Genomic DNA, 15212 nt, shown 5'->3' on the forward strand with positions numbered 1-15212 from the left:
GCATGTGTGTGAAGAACAGCGGGGAAAAGAGGATAAAGAAAGCTGCATAAAAGTAAGTGAATTGGGGGAAGCAAAGGAGAGGATGGAGACAGGAAGGAAGAGGAGAGAAAAAAGAAGGTTAGGAGGATCAAAAAAGTAAGGGAGGAGTAAGAGAAGGAAAGAGGGAAGTAGATTTATTACAATAACATGCATTCACCAATTAGGGAATCCCTTAAATCAAACATACGTGTGCAGTAGAGAGTAGTATGTAGAGAGACAGCAGTAGAGAGTAGTATGTAGAGAGACAACAGTAGAGAGTAGTATGTAGAGAGTAGTATGTAGAGAGTAGTATATAGAGAGACAGCAGTAGAGAGTAGTATGTAGAGACAGTAGAGAGTAGTATGTAGAGAGACAACAGTAGAGAGTAGTATGTAGAGAGACAACAGTAGAGAGTAGTATGTAGAGAGACAACAGTAGAGAGTAGTATGTAGAGAGACAACAGTAGAGAGTAGTATGTAGAGAGACAACAGTAGAGAGTAGTATGTAGAGAGACAACAGTAGAGAGTAGTATATAGAGAGACAACAGTAGAGAGTAGTATATAGAGAGAGAGCAGTAGAGAGTAGTATATAGAGAGACAACAGTAGAGAGTAGTATATAGAGAGAGAGCAGTAGAGAGTAGTATATAGAGAGACAACAGTAGAGAGTAGTATGTAGAGAGAGCAGTAGAGAGTAGTATATAGAGAGAGAACAGTAGATAGTATGTAGAGACAGCAGTAGAGAGTAGTATATAGAGAGAGAACAGTAGAGAGTAGTATGTAGAGAGAGCAGTAGAGAGTAGTATATAGAGAGAGAACAGTAGATAGTATGTAGAGACAGCAGTAGAGAGTAGTATGTAGAGACAAATAAAGTTGAAGTTGAAGAGTCCCGACCGTCTAAATATGTCGCTAAAGGAGCACTTTGGATACCTGTTGGCTGTTGTAAAGCGCTTCATAAATAAATGTTGATTGATTGACTGACTGTTCCTGAGGTGTGTTCAGGTGCATTCTGGGCGTGCTGGTCTTACAGGGAGGTGTGTTCAGGTGCATTCTGGGCGTGCTGGTCTTACAGGGAGGTGTGTTCAGGTGCATTCTGGGAGTATTGCTATCTTGAGGCAGCGGGAAGTGATCGTGCCATTGACCAACAACAACCTGGGGTCTGTTTCAGGAAGGAGGTTTAACAAACTCTGAGTGTAACCCTGATGTCTGAGGTGATTTACCCTGAGATGGAAACTCTGAGTTTTCGGTTCCAGAACAGCTGATTAGAGTTGGTTCAATCAACTCAGAGTATGTTCACGCACGTGCACCACCACAATAAAAAGGCAGTATAAATGGAGCCATGATTCTACGATTCGCCATGGTAACAACCACAAACAAACGGGTCGGCGGAAATACTCATGCGCACAAAACAGCGAGTTTGAACATGTATTTTGTTAAAAAAGCAAGACAGCTGCTGCTGCTGCAACAGAGAGAGAATTGGTGTGGGAGAAAATTGCTGCTCGAGTCAATGCATAAGCATTAACAGTGCATTAATTTCATATTTAATCACAGTTAACTTATAATATTACTGGTGAAAACTGGAATTGTATTACACCTATAATTTCATTTGGGTGCAATCCTGCGGGCGAAAAAGTAAGATAGGCTACTAATCCCATTCTGAGGCTGCAGCACCATGATCATTAACAGAAATATAATGTATAATCATTTATTTCTTTTTAATGGCTCTCACTGGTTTGTGTCCAGGGAACAACTACAAAAACGTTTCAGAGCGAGTCCCACTCTTCTGACGGCTACGTGGCTTCACTATTACAGTATGATCCGTTTGCAAAAAACGTAATGCGACACAAAGAATCAGCTGGGATGTTAAAGCATGTCCACGATGGTGGATGTTAGTGATATGAGGATGATAAGGTATCTATATATCTGATGGACTGTGATAAAAATACCTCTCAAATCGGTTATGTGGAAATGAAAATACATCTATAGTCGGGTATATATCATCTCCCGACGTAAACTCTCTGTGAAGTAATACAGCTTTTTCAACGACGGGATCGTCTACAAAAGGACATGACATGTTTGAGAACAAAACGTTTTATAATCTGCCTAACATAAACCAATAATTATTTTTATTCATGCAGATAACAAACATTAAAATGCGCCTGATAACAGACTGAATGAATGAATGAGGACAGTTTCTCTCAGTCTCCTCCCTCTGACGCTGTGTCAGAGGGAGGAGACTGAGAGGGGAAAAGCTGCTCCCGACCAGGTTAGGTTCACAGACTCAGTTACCATAGTAACTGACTCTGAGGTGAAGTTACCATAGTAACTGACTCTGAGGTGAAGTTTCCCTCATCTCAGGATTAACTAACTCAGAGTTTTCACTAAACCTGCTTTCTGAAACGGACCCCTGGTCTAAAGTCAATAACGCAGCATTTCATTGTTATTTTAACAGAGCATTAGTAAAATGCTCCTAGGCTCGTGCACAGCGTGCACACTATGCTTGTTACACACACAGGGACACACAGCAGCACACACACACACACACACACACACACACACACACACACACACACACACACACAGCAGCACACACATGCAGAAGATTACAAATTAAAATATTACGGTGCAAATCCTCCATCATAACAGCAATGCTCCGAGGTCCAAACGCGCCTGGCTTTTAAAGGGAATGGGAGATGATCTCTGATTGGCTGATTGCATGTTACGCCCAAAACACCCCTCTGATTAATGAAGACACTAAGTACAACCCTTTAGAACCATGACCCCGGCACACGGACCCTTTTTTTCCGCCGTCAAACTAGCAGAAGTGGATTTGGACACGCCCTAAACACACCTGCACCAGGCGCTTCACGCTAACGTCTGACCTCAGACCGTTAAAATAGGGCCCGTAGACTCACAGCGGTGCATCGGTGTTTGCCATAATTGTTGGCATTAAAAAAAAAGGAAATTCTGAATTTTAATGTGAAAATCCTGACTTTAATTAAAATAATTGGTCGAAAATAAATTCAGAAAATCTGAGGTCAGTCTACAACTGAAAGTCTGATTTTCTTTCAGGATTACAACATGAGGTTATAACGGCGATGTTTGGAGCTGTGAGTAATACGTTTTGCTGTGGAGAGCTGTTTTACTTCACTTCACAGATCTACAACGTGATTAAATGAAGTTGCATTTCCCTAAAACTGAAAACTAATCCTAGAGTCAGCGAGTGGAGGCCGCCCCTCTCTGCAGAGCAGATAGCGCCGGGCGGCTGTTTATCATCAGAACCTCTCCAGGAGTAAACACAATTCAACAGAAGATAGAATAAATAAAAAAGCTGGAGCTGAGGCAGGACGCTCCCGCGGCGCACGGAGCTGCCAGCTCTGATCTGCGTGGGCGGAGGACGAGGGCTTTTTTGGAGGAGATCGGAGGCGTTTTGGACAGCGAGAGGGAGAGTTTGGACTCAGAGAGGAGAGAGAGAGAAAGAGGGAGAGAGAGAGAGAGAGAGAGAGAGAGAGAGGAGAGAGAGAGAGAGGGTTCTGGGTAGTTTGCAGCCCTCTGACATAAAGTGTGAGAGAGTAACAGATACAGTAAATATGAACCATCAGTCAGACCTTCAGAAACCAGAAGAGGACAGCCAGAGGTGAAGGGAGCTCTCTCTCTGTCTCTTAAGTTGAGGATGGGAGGGAGGATGGGAGGATGGGAGGGAGGATGGGAGGATGGGAGGGAGGATGGGAGAGAGGGAGGGAGGATGGGAGGATGGGAGGGAGGGAGGGAGGATGGGAGGATGGGAGGGAGGGAGGGAGGGTGGGAGGGAGGGTGGGAGAGAGGGAGGGAGGATGGGAGGGAGGGAGGGAGGATGGGAGGGAGGATGGGAGCGAGGGAGGGAGGATGGGAGGGAGGGAGAGAGGATGGGAGCGAGGGAGGGAGGGAGGATGGGAGTGAGGGAGGATGGGAGGGAGGGAGGGAGGATGGGAGCGAGGGAGGGAGGGAGGGAGGGAGGGAGGATGGGAGCGAGGGAGGGAGGGAGGGAGGGAGGGAGGGAGGAAGTGAAGGGGCAAAATGTGTCAATCAAACTTTACTGTGTGTGTCAGAAAGATCAACCAATCTGGGAATCATGGGCTTTGGGTTGGAAGGATGTGGAGTAAAAACACACACACACACACACACACACACACACACACACACACACAGTCTCTCTCACACACACACACACAGTCTCTCTCACACACACACACACACACACACACACACACACACACACACACACACACACACACACACACACACACAGAGACACACAGACACACACACTGTAAGACGTTTCATGGAAGTTTAACTTGAAAATCGAAGTTCACTCAACTTGAAGACTGCCTTTGTTTGTCAACTTAGAAATTAAACTTAATGAGGTTGATGTAACTACAGTGTTCTAGTTTTGTTAAAGTTGTTCTTTTAGTTGATTTAACTTTTTATTACTTGGTTTAACTTCATACTTTAAGTTAAAACAAATAACTAACTTTCTTTAATAATGCAAGAAGTATAACAGACATATGTTGCTGCTTTATTACAACTCACAGTTTCAAGTTAAAACAACATAACCACATGTATAGCGGAGATAGCGTGGGTGTTTGGGTGTTTGGGTGTTTGGGTGCGGCCGCCCAGGGCTCCGTGCGTAACAGGGGCCCCGCTAAAGCCGCTGATCTCGTGCCACTTAATATAAAAGGGCCGCTAGTGAAGTGACACGCCGCAAATGAATAGCTGGAGGAAGCCTGTTACATGTGCCTCTTTGTGTGTCTTGTTCTCTCTCTCTGTTCCTCCCTCTGCCTGTTGCACACCTGAGTGCAGAGCTTGAAGTGGAATAAAAAGGTGCCGGTACTCTCTTGCATTGGCAAATCATTATGACATTTGAGATTTCTACAGTGAAAAACTAAACTTGGAGAGATTACTGGTACAACAACAATTTATTGTTATTTATTAACAACAAATGTATGTATTTATTAAAACAAGTCGTGTGTGTGTGTGTGTGCGTGCATGTGTGTGCACGCGTGTGTGCGTGTGTGCGCGCGTGTGCGTGTGTGCGTGCATGTGCGTGTGTGCGTGTGCGTGTGTGTGTGTGTGTGCGCGCGCGCGTGCGTTTGTGTGTGTGTGTGTGTGTGTGCGCGTGTGTGTGCGTGCGTGCGTGTGTGTGTTTGCACATGTGTGTGCGCGCGTGTGTGCGTGTGTGTGTGTGCGTGTGTGCGTGCGTGCGCGTGTGCGTGCGCGCGTGTCCGCGTGTGTGCGTGCGTGTGCGTGTGTGCGTGTGTGTGTGTGTGTGTGTGAGGCATCACACAGCTTTTCCCAACCAGCGTCCGTGGCTAAGCGAACTTCTGATAGGGTGGGCCGACTGCTTGCCTCTACGTGATTTGTCAAGATCCGAGGTAAATCACGTAGTGCCCTCTGGGTAGTGTAGTTTATGTAACGCTTTCTCTGTCAGTGGTAGAGTACCGGCTACATGCGAGAAGTAGCGGTACGCAATAAAAAGTGCAGGTACGCTTAAGAGTACCGGTGAGTACCGGCCCACTTGGAGCACTGCCTGAGTGTAATCAGTGCTCAGGTAGAGGGGGGGAGGTGATAGAAGGCAGAGAGTGGAGAACATGGAGGACACACCAGTGAGGAGTTTTCTCCTCATCTTTATTTTCTCCACAACAAGCAGGTTTGTGTTTTCCCCTCCATGCACATTTAGGTGCTGGAGTTTTGTTATTTTAGTTTATTGTGTTAGTTTGGGCTGGAGGTTACCGGTAGTTCAGTTATTTGTCTTTTTTGTTTGTTCTAGGATTAGTTCTCCCTGTTTTAGGTAGTTTAGGGGGAGACTCGGGGAGCGACGGCCCACTGCGAGGTCGGTCCAGCGTCTTCCCATCTTTAGGTCTATTTGGCCGGGGTCTCCAGTCCCTTTTTGTTTTTCCTTGTTTGTTACTTTTGGGAATATTCTTTATTTAATCAAGCTTGTTGGTTAATTCTTAACTTTGTGTCTGCATCCTTTTTATATGTTGCATCCTCCAATCCCTTTTGAGCCTTGGTTTGTCCCTTGTAAATGGAGGCCGTAACAAGCCTATTACTGCTCAAAGCCTAACGCTGCAATACTCCAGCTCTTATCAAACTAACAGTCACTTAACTCATGGTTACAAATGTAAACCAGCACAACAATGACAATTACCAGGCAACAAAACACTACAATCTAAGCAGACACGTTTAATAAACGGAATTCATAAAGTTACATTAGTATTTCGAACAGACTGCAAACTTTTCAACTCTATTTACCGCCTTGCATCATGGGAATTGACCAGCCAATGAACCAATTGCACCTGACTGCAGTACGCAGATCGGGGTTGGGCTAAATGTGGGCGGAGCTAAACGTTTGACTTTTGAAAAGTACTTTCCATTTCAATTTGAGAAGAGTGAAATGCCAAATTCACAATTCACAAGCTGTTGATATAGGATCTCCCTCCGCCGGGGGCAGTAGTGTAGAGGACTGCATTGGGATTGGGTCCCAACGCAAATCTCGCGGGAGCGGGCGGTTTTAACTTTGCTGCGGGCGGGAGCGGGCGGCTAAAAAAAACACTGCGGGATCGGGATGTAGCCTGGAACCCCCCCACGCCAGCAGAAACCATAGATATACATATATACTGACTGAGTATATACTGTATAGCCATCTATGAGCAGACACCAGCGTGTCTGAGCCTCCCAGGACGGGGAGCTCCGAGCCAAGGCTCCGTCCACCCTCACCTCGGCTCCTTCCTCCCCCTCTCTCCTCTCCTCTCTCCCTCATCCTCGGCTCCTTCCTCCCCCTCTCTCCCTCTCCTCTCTCCCTCATCCTCGGCTCCTTCCTCCCCCTCTCTCCCTCTCCTTCGGCTCCTTCCTCCCCTCTCTCCCTCTCCTCTCTCCCTCATCCTCGGCTCCTTCCTCCCCCTCTCTCCCTCTCCTCTCTCCCTCATCCTCGGCTCCTTCCTCCCCCTCTCTCCCTCTCCTTCTGCTCCTTCCTCCCCTCTCTCCCTCTCCTCTCTCCCTCATCCTCGGCTCCTTCCTCCCCCTCTCTCCCTCTCCTCTCTCCCTCATCCTCGGCTCCTTCCTCCCCCTCCCCCTCTCTCTCTCTCCTCTCTCCCTCATCCTCGGCTCCTTCCTCCCCCTCTCTGCCTCTCCTCTCTCCCTCCCCTCTCTCCCTCATCCTCGGCTCCTTCCTCCCCCTCTCTCCCTCCCCTCTCTCCCTCATCCTCGGCTCCTTCCTCCCCCTCTCTCCCTCTCCTCTCTCCCTCTCCTTCTGCTCCTTCCTCCCCGTCTAACAGCAGCAACACCTGCCTTCTTTGCCTTCATCTTCTCCCTATTAACCTATAAAATGACGTGTTTTCTCATGCGGGACGGGAGAAGACATAACATCAATGCATCTCTATTATTGTGCGGGCATAAATTCTCAGAGTTTTGCGGGTGCGGGCGGGAGTGGACGTACACATTGCGGGAGCGGCGGGAGTGTAACACACACGTTGTGGGTGCCGGCGGTAATGGTCAGAAATTCGCCGGGAGCGGGTGGGAGCGGGATGAAGAAAACAGTCCCGCGCAGGGCTCTACACTAGTGCTTTCTTGTTTGCCACAACACGTGTTATATTTTAGTTGAAATTTGAATACATCACTTATCTGCACTGTAAAATTAATTTATTGTGTCCATGCTTTAACTGAAAGAAGTTATTTTAAACTCGAAAGGCAACTCTTTTTTGTTGCAACACACACACATCCTTTTTTTTCAACTGATAACTTAACTTACATACCCAAGTTCAATCAACACATACATATCTGACAAAAAATTAAAATAGTCGACCCAATGAATAAATGCAAGTTTAGCTTTCAAAAACTCATAAAGTTGAGTTCAAAATCCACAACTTGTATAATCTCGTTCAGTTAAAAATAAGAAATAAGTGGACATAAATAAATGGGTCTGCAATGGTTTACAGTGCACACACACACACACACACACACACACACACACACACACACACACACACACACACACACAACACACACACACACACACACACACACACACACACACCCTGCCACACACACACACACAACACATACACACCCTACCACACACACACACACACACACACACCCTGCCACACACACACACACACACACAACACATACACACACACACACACACACACAACACACACACACCCTGCCACACACACACACACACACACACACACACACACACACACACACAGAGACACACACACACACACACACACACACACACACACACACACACAGAGACACACACACAGACACACACACACACACACACACACACACACACACACACACACACACACAGAGACACACACACAGACACACACACACACACACACACACACACACACAGAGAGACACACACACACAGACACACACACACACACACACAAACACACACACACACACACACACACACACACACACACAGACACACACACACACACACAGACACACACACCACACACACAGACACACACACACACACACACACACACACACACACACAGACACACACAGACACACACACACACACACACACACACACACACACACACACACAGACACACACACACACACACACACACACACACACACACACACACACAGACACACACACAGAGACACACACACACACACACACAGACACACACACACACACACACACACACAGACACACACACACACACACACACACACACACACACACACACACACACACACACACACAGACAGACAGACAGACAGACAGACACACACACACACACACACAGCTAAAAGTTATTTTTAAATTGTTTGTTAACATGCACAAACGGTGCATAATCTAATTACGTATGTGCTAATTTGCATAAATACCTCAACAGATCTAAACGTTGGGTATAGCCAGGTGAAATGTCTTGTTGAATCTTGTTGACATATAACAGTAAAAGACTTGATGTTAAGGTCTGAATGGAACCATTTAGGCTATGAGCATTAATCAGTCCTTCCAGAAAAGAGTTTTTTTGTGATTGCTTTGGGCAAAAATCCTTGATTATGCGGCGAGTTTTCTTAAAAAATGCAATGGAATATGCGGGATATTTATGCAATTTTATGCGATGAAATTGTGGGAACTTGCAAGAATTGCGGTTTCATCGTGGCTTCATCGCGGGGTTTGCAGATTTTCGATGATGTTCACGTCACTTCATAAGGTCACTTCATAAGGTCACTTCATAAGGTCACTTCATAAGGTCACTATATAAAGTCACTTCATAACGTCACTTCATAACGTCACTTCATAAGGTCACTTCATAAGGTCACTTCATAAGGTCACTTCATAACGTCACTTCATAACGTCACTTCATAAGGTCACTTCATAAGGTCACTTCATAACGTCACTTCATAACGTCACTTCATAACGTCACTTCATAAGGTCACTTCATAAGGTCACTTCATAACGTCACTTCATAACGTCACTTCATAACGTCACTTCATAACGTCACTATATAACGTCACTATATAACGCCACTAAATAACGTCACTTCATAACGTCACTTCATAACGTCACTTCATAACGTCACTTCATAACGTCACTAAATAACGTCACTTCATAACGTCACTTCATAACGTCATTAAATATCGTCACTTCATAACGTCACTTCATAACGTCACTTCATAACGTCACTTCATAACGTCACTTCATAACGTCACTAAATAACGTCACTTCATAACGTCACTTCATAACGTCACTAAATAATGTCACTTCATAACGTCACTAAATAACGTCACTTCATAACGTCACTAAATAACGTCACTAAATAACGTCACTTCATAAGGTCACTTCATAAGGTCACTTCATAAGGTCACTTCATAACGTCACTTCATAACGTCACTTCATAAGGTCACTTCATAAGGTCACTTCATAACGTCACTTCATAACGTCACTTCATAACGTCACTATATAACGCCACTAAATAACGTCACTTCATAACGTCACTTCATAACGTCACTTCATAACGTCACTTCATAACGTCACTTCATAACGTCACTAAATAACGTCACTTCATAACGTCACTTCATAACGTCACTTCATAACGTCACTTCATAAGGTCACTTCATAACGTCACTTCATAACGTCACTTCATAACGTCACTATATAATGCCACTAAATAACGTCACTTCATAACGTCACTTCATAACGTCACTAAATAACGTCACTTCATAACGTCACTTCATAACGTCATTAAATATCGTCACTTCATAACGTCACTTCATAACGTCACTTCATAACGTCACTAAATAACGTCACTTCATAACGTCACTTCATAACGTCATTAAATATCGTCACTTCATAACGTCACTTCATAACGTCACTTCATAACGTCACTTCATAACGTCACTAAATAACGTCACTTCATAACGTCACTTCATAACGTCACTAAATAATGTCACTTCATAACGTCACTAAATAACGTCACTTCATAACGTCACTTCATAACGTCACTTCATAACGTCATTAAATATCGTCACTTCATAACGTCACTTCATAACGTCACTAAATAACGTCACTTCATAACGTCACTTCATAACGTCATTAAATATCGTCACTTCATAACGTCACTTCATAACGTCACTAAATAACGTCACTTCATAACGTCACTTCATAACGTCATTAAATAACGTCACTTCATAACGTCACTTCATAACGTCACTAAATAATGTCACTTCATAACGTCACTAAATAACGTCACTTCATAACGTCACTAAATAACGTCACTAAATAACGTCACTTCATAACGTCACTTCATAACGTCACTAAATAATGTCACTTCATAACGTCACTAAATAACGTCACTTCATAACGTCATTCATAACGTCATTAATATCGTCACTTCATAACGTCACTTCATAACGTCACTTCATAACGTCACTTCATAACGTCACTAAATAACGTCACTTCATAACGTCACTTCATAACGTCACTAAATAATGTCACTTCATAACGTCACTTCATAACGTCACTTCATAACGTCACTTCATAACGTCACTAAATAACGTCACTTCATAACGTCACTTCATAACGTCACTAAATAACGTCACTTCATAACGTCACTTCATAACGTCACTAAATAATGTCACTTCATAACGTCACTAAATAACGTCACTTCATAACGTCACTTCATAACGTCATTAAATATCGTCACTTCATAACGTCACTTCATAACGTCACTTCATAACGTCACTTCATAACGTCACTTCATAACGTCACTAAATAACGTCACTTCATAACGTCACTTCATAACGTCACTAAATAATGTCACTTCATAACGTCACTATATAACGTCACTTCATAACGTCACTTCATAACGTCACTTCATAACGTCACTTCATAACGTCACTAAATAACGTCACTTCATAACGTCACTTCATAACGTCACTAAATAATGTCACTTCATAACGTCACTAAATAACGTCACTTCATAACGTCACTAAATAACGTCACTAAATAACGTCACTTCATAACGTCACTTCATAACGTCACTTCATAACGTCACTTCATAACGTCACTTCATAACGTCACTTCATAACGTCACTAAATAATGTCACTTCATAACGTCACTAAATAACGTCACTAAATAACGTCACTTCATAACGTCACTTCATAACGTCACTTCATAACGTCACTTCATAACGTCACATCATAACGTCACTTCATAACGTCACATCATAACGCCACTAAATAACGTCACTTCATAACGTCACTTCATAACGTCACTTCATAACGTCACTTCATAACGTCACTTCATAACGTCACTTCATAATGTCACTTCATAAGGTCCCTTCATAACGTCATTAAATATCGTCACTTCATAACGTCACTTCATAACGTCACTTCATAACGTCACTTCATAACGTCACTTCATAACGTCACTAAATAACGTCACTTCATAACGTCACTTCATAACGTCACTTCATAACGTCACTTCATAACGTCACTTCATAAGGTCACTTCATAAGGTCACTTCATAAGGTCACTTCATAACGTCACTTCATAACGTCACTATATAACGCCACTAAATAACGTCACTTCATAACGTCACTTCATAACGTCACTTCATAAGGTCACTTCATAAGGTCACTTCATAAGGTCACTTCATAAGGTCAGTATATAAAGTCACTTCATAACGTCACTATATAACGTCACTAAATAACGTCACTTCATAACGTCACTTCATAACGTCACTTCATAACGTCACTTCATAACGTCACTAAATAACGTCACTTCATAACGTCACTTCATAACGTCACTTCATAAGGTCACTTCATAAGGTCACTTCATAAGGTCACTTCATAAGGTCAGTATATAAAGTCACTTCATAACGTCACTATATAACGTCACTAAATAACGTCACTTCATAACGTCACTTCATAACGTCACTTCATAACGTCACTTCATAATGTCTCTTCATAACGTCACTTCATAACGTCACATCATAACGTCACATCATAACGTCACATCATAACGTCACTTCATAACGTCACTTCATAACGTCACTTCATAACGTCTCTTCATAACGTCACTTCACAACGTCACTTCACAACGTCACATAACGTCACTTCATAACGTCACTTCATAACGTCACTTCATAACGTCACTTCCTAACGTCACTATATAACGTCACTTCATAACGTCACTTCCTAACGTCACTTCATAACGTCACTTCATAACGTCACTTCATAACGTCTCTTCATAACGTCTCTTCATAACGTCACTTCATAACGTCACTTCATAACGTCACTTCATAACGTCACTTCATAACGTCACTTCATAACGTTCCCATGGCTGCTCTTGTGTGAAGTAAATGCAACATTTTCCAACTTTCTGCTAAGATATATGTGTGACTTTTTTTGCAAAGAGTATGTGGGGATTATGAAATCATGCAAGCTCCGCATATTTTGCTCGGAAATCTGCAAGTTATGCGGCGAAAGTGCGGCGTTTTTGAAAAAATGCGCCCCCCCGCATAAATATGCAGACTTTGGCTGATTATGCATTGAATTATGAGATCACATAACCAGGTTTTTCTGTCCCACAGACACTGAGTCCCCACTGAGGATACAACATCAGTTGAGTTTGCGTCTGTTGCAATTTGGCCTAGGTTGACCCTCATTTTGGCTTAAAGTGACTGGACTACCAGCTGTCCATAGAGAGGGGATCTCTCTCTGAATTACCTTTCCCGAGGTTTCTTCCCACGTTCCCTCCATCCTGGAGATTTGGGGATTTTGGGGAGTTGTTCCTCGTCTTCTCAGACAGCTTTGGCTCCTTCTTCCTGTTGTCCTCATCTCTTTGTTTATGATAAATGAAGACGTTGATGGACTCCAGGCTTCTGTTTCTGTCAGAAGGACAGATTACGTGTTTTTACTTCTTCATCCTGTTGCCTAATTGTCTCCCCCGATCACATTATTTTCGTGTCAGGACTGAAAATACATTTCTTCTGAAAACACGACAACAGAACAACAAGCCATGGTGACAAATGACACGATGAAGAAAAGTAAACAGGCGCTGACACGGACGAGAAAGACGATCAATCAGGAATATTCTCCAAACATTCAGAGGAACACACAGGGAGAAAACACACACACACACACACACATGCATACATGCACGCACGCATGCACGCACGCACGCATACACACATGCATACACACACACATGCATACACATACACACACAGACACACACACACACACACACACAAAGCATGCATACACGCACGCACGCACGCATGCATGCACACACACACACACACACACACACACACACACACACACACATGCATGCATACATACACACACACACACACACACACACACACACATAGCACACAAACATTTCAAGGACATGTTTTTTTATTCTAAAACAGAAGCTGCTCTAAAAACCGTGTTTGTCTGAGATTGAAATGGTTGTTAGTGAAGAAAGTGACAGAAACATTTATGTTTTTATTTATCCAGGTAAGTCGATTGAGAACAAATTCTCATTTGCAACAACGACCTGATCACATTCCCACAGGGCGTGCGTACGCAGCGACCGGCAGCAGAGTAGTGTGAGGATTGTCTATTTGTTTGTTTGTACACGTTCAACTTATCCAAGTGTTGTTTTTTATATCTGATCGCAGTTTTTTAACGAATATCCGCAACTTCCACGCACGATTAGCCCTACAGCGATTGTTTTCCATGACCGGCTGCAATGGAATGGACTGTTGGATGTATACTGCTGGTGGTGTTGTGGGAAACTTTCCACCTGGCGGAGGCCTGCTGCGGCTCCTCTCAGTCTCGGATTTTATTCAGTCGGGACCATCTGTTACCGGCAATTTCTACTGGATGCGTAACGGATGCGTAACGGCTGCGTAACGGCTGCGGAACGTCTGCGAGTCATTAGGTTTCCATTAAAGTCAGTGTGTGTATTTCCACTGACTGCAGAACGTCTGCGTCCCAACTCCGTCCCAGCTCCGACGGTCCCAGTCCTCCAGTTTTGCCGGACGCCGGAGAGCTCTGCAGCAATTCAGCACACGGCAGATAGTGTGGGACAGGAAGTCGAGCACAGAAACAAAAAATCTGGTTAATTTTCAAAATAAAATCCAGCGTGCTCACGGCGGATCATATTTCCCTGCACTACACCTTGAAAACACAGCTCAGAGTAGTTCCCCCTCTACTCCTCTGGATGGAAACTAACTGGTGGTGGTTTTGTGGTTCTATTCTACGTGAATAGAACGTGAGATCTCGTGGGTCCTCGTGACTACAGCTGTCAGTCATGGCTGCAGCCGTGCCACAACAAATCCGGATTGGTGGGTATTGACGGACGGCGGAGCACGCAGCCGTTCAGCAGCAGAGCCGGTGGAAATCCGGAGTTAAGTTCGATCAACCAGCGAACTCTAGGCCACCTCAGATCTAATCTTCCCAAATATTCCCGACATTAAATGGCAGTGTGGAAAGAAGGGGAGCTCTACCAACGCACCTCGCCGTGAGAACAAGGAAGCGTGGTAGGAGAGGTGGATTACGCGAGCGAGCAAGGCGGCCTCTGTCACGTGTTCCTCTGCCCCCAAGACTGATGAAGTGAAAGCCCATGTCTAGTACCAACATGAATTCAAAGAAGCCTGTATCCTGGC

At 44.1% G+C, this 15212-nt stretch overlaps 1 long non-coding RNA gene across 1 annotated transcript in view; it reads left to right on the top strand.

Moving 5' to 3' along the window:
* The first annotated feature begins 13157 nt into the window (after positions 1-13157).
* The window catches only part of LOC118494683, an 11240-nt gene continuing 9185 nt past the window's right edge, over positions 13158-15212 (top strand). The window contains exons 1-2 of the long non-coding RNA XR_004896808.1: positions 13158-13246; positions 14849-14854. This is a non-coding gene — a long non-coding RNA (uncharacterized LOC118494683). The remainder of the gene's footprint in view (positions 13247-14848; positions 14855-15212) is intronic.

The sequence above is a fragment of the Sander lucioperca genome, chromosome 3 (genome assembly GCF_008315115.2).
Source record: "Sander lucioperca isolate FBNREF2018 chromosome 3, SLUC_FBN_1.2, whole genome shotgun sequence".
In the NCBI taxonomy this organism is placed as follows: Eukaryota; Metazoa; Chordata; class Actinopteri; order Perciformes; family Percidae; genus Sander; species Sander lucioperca.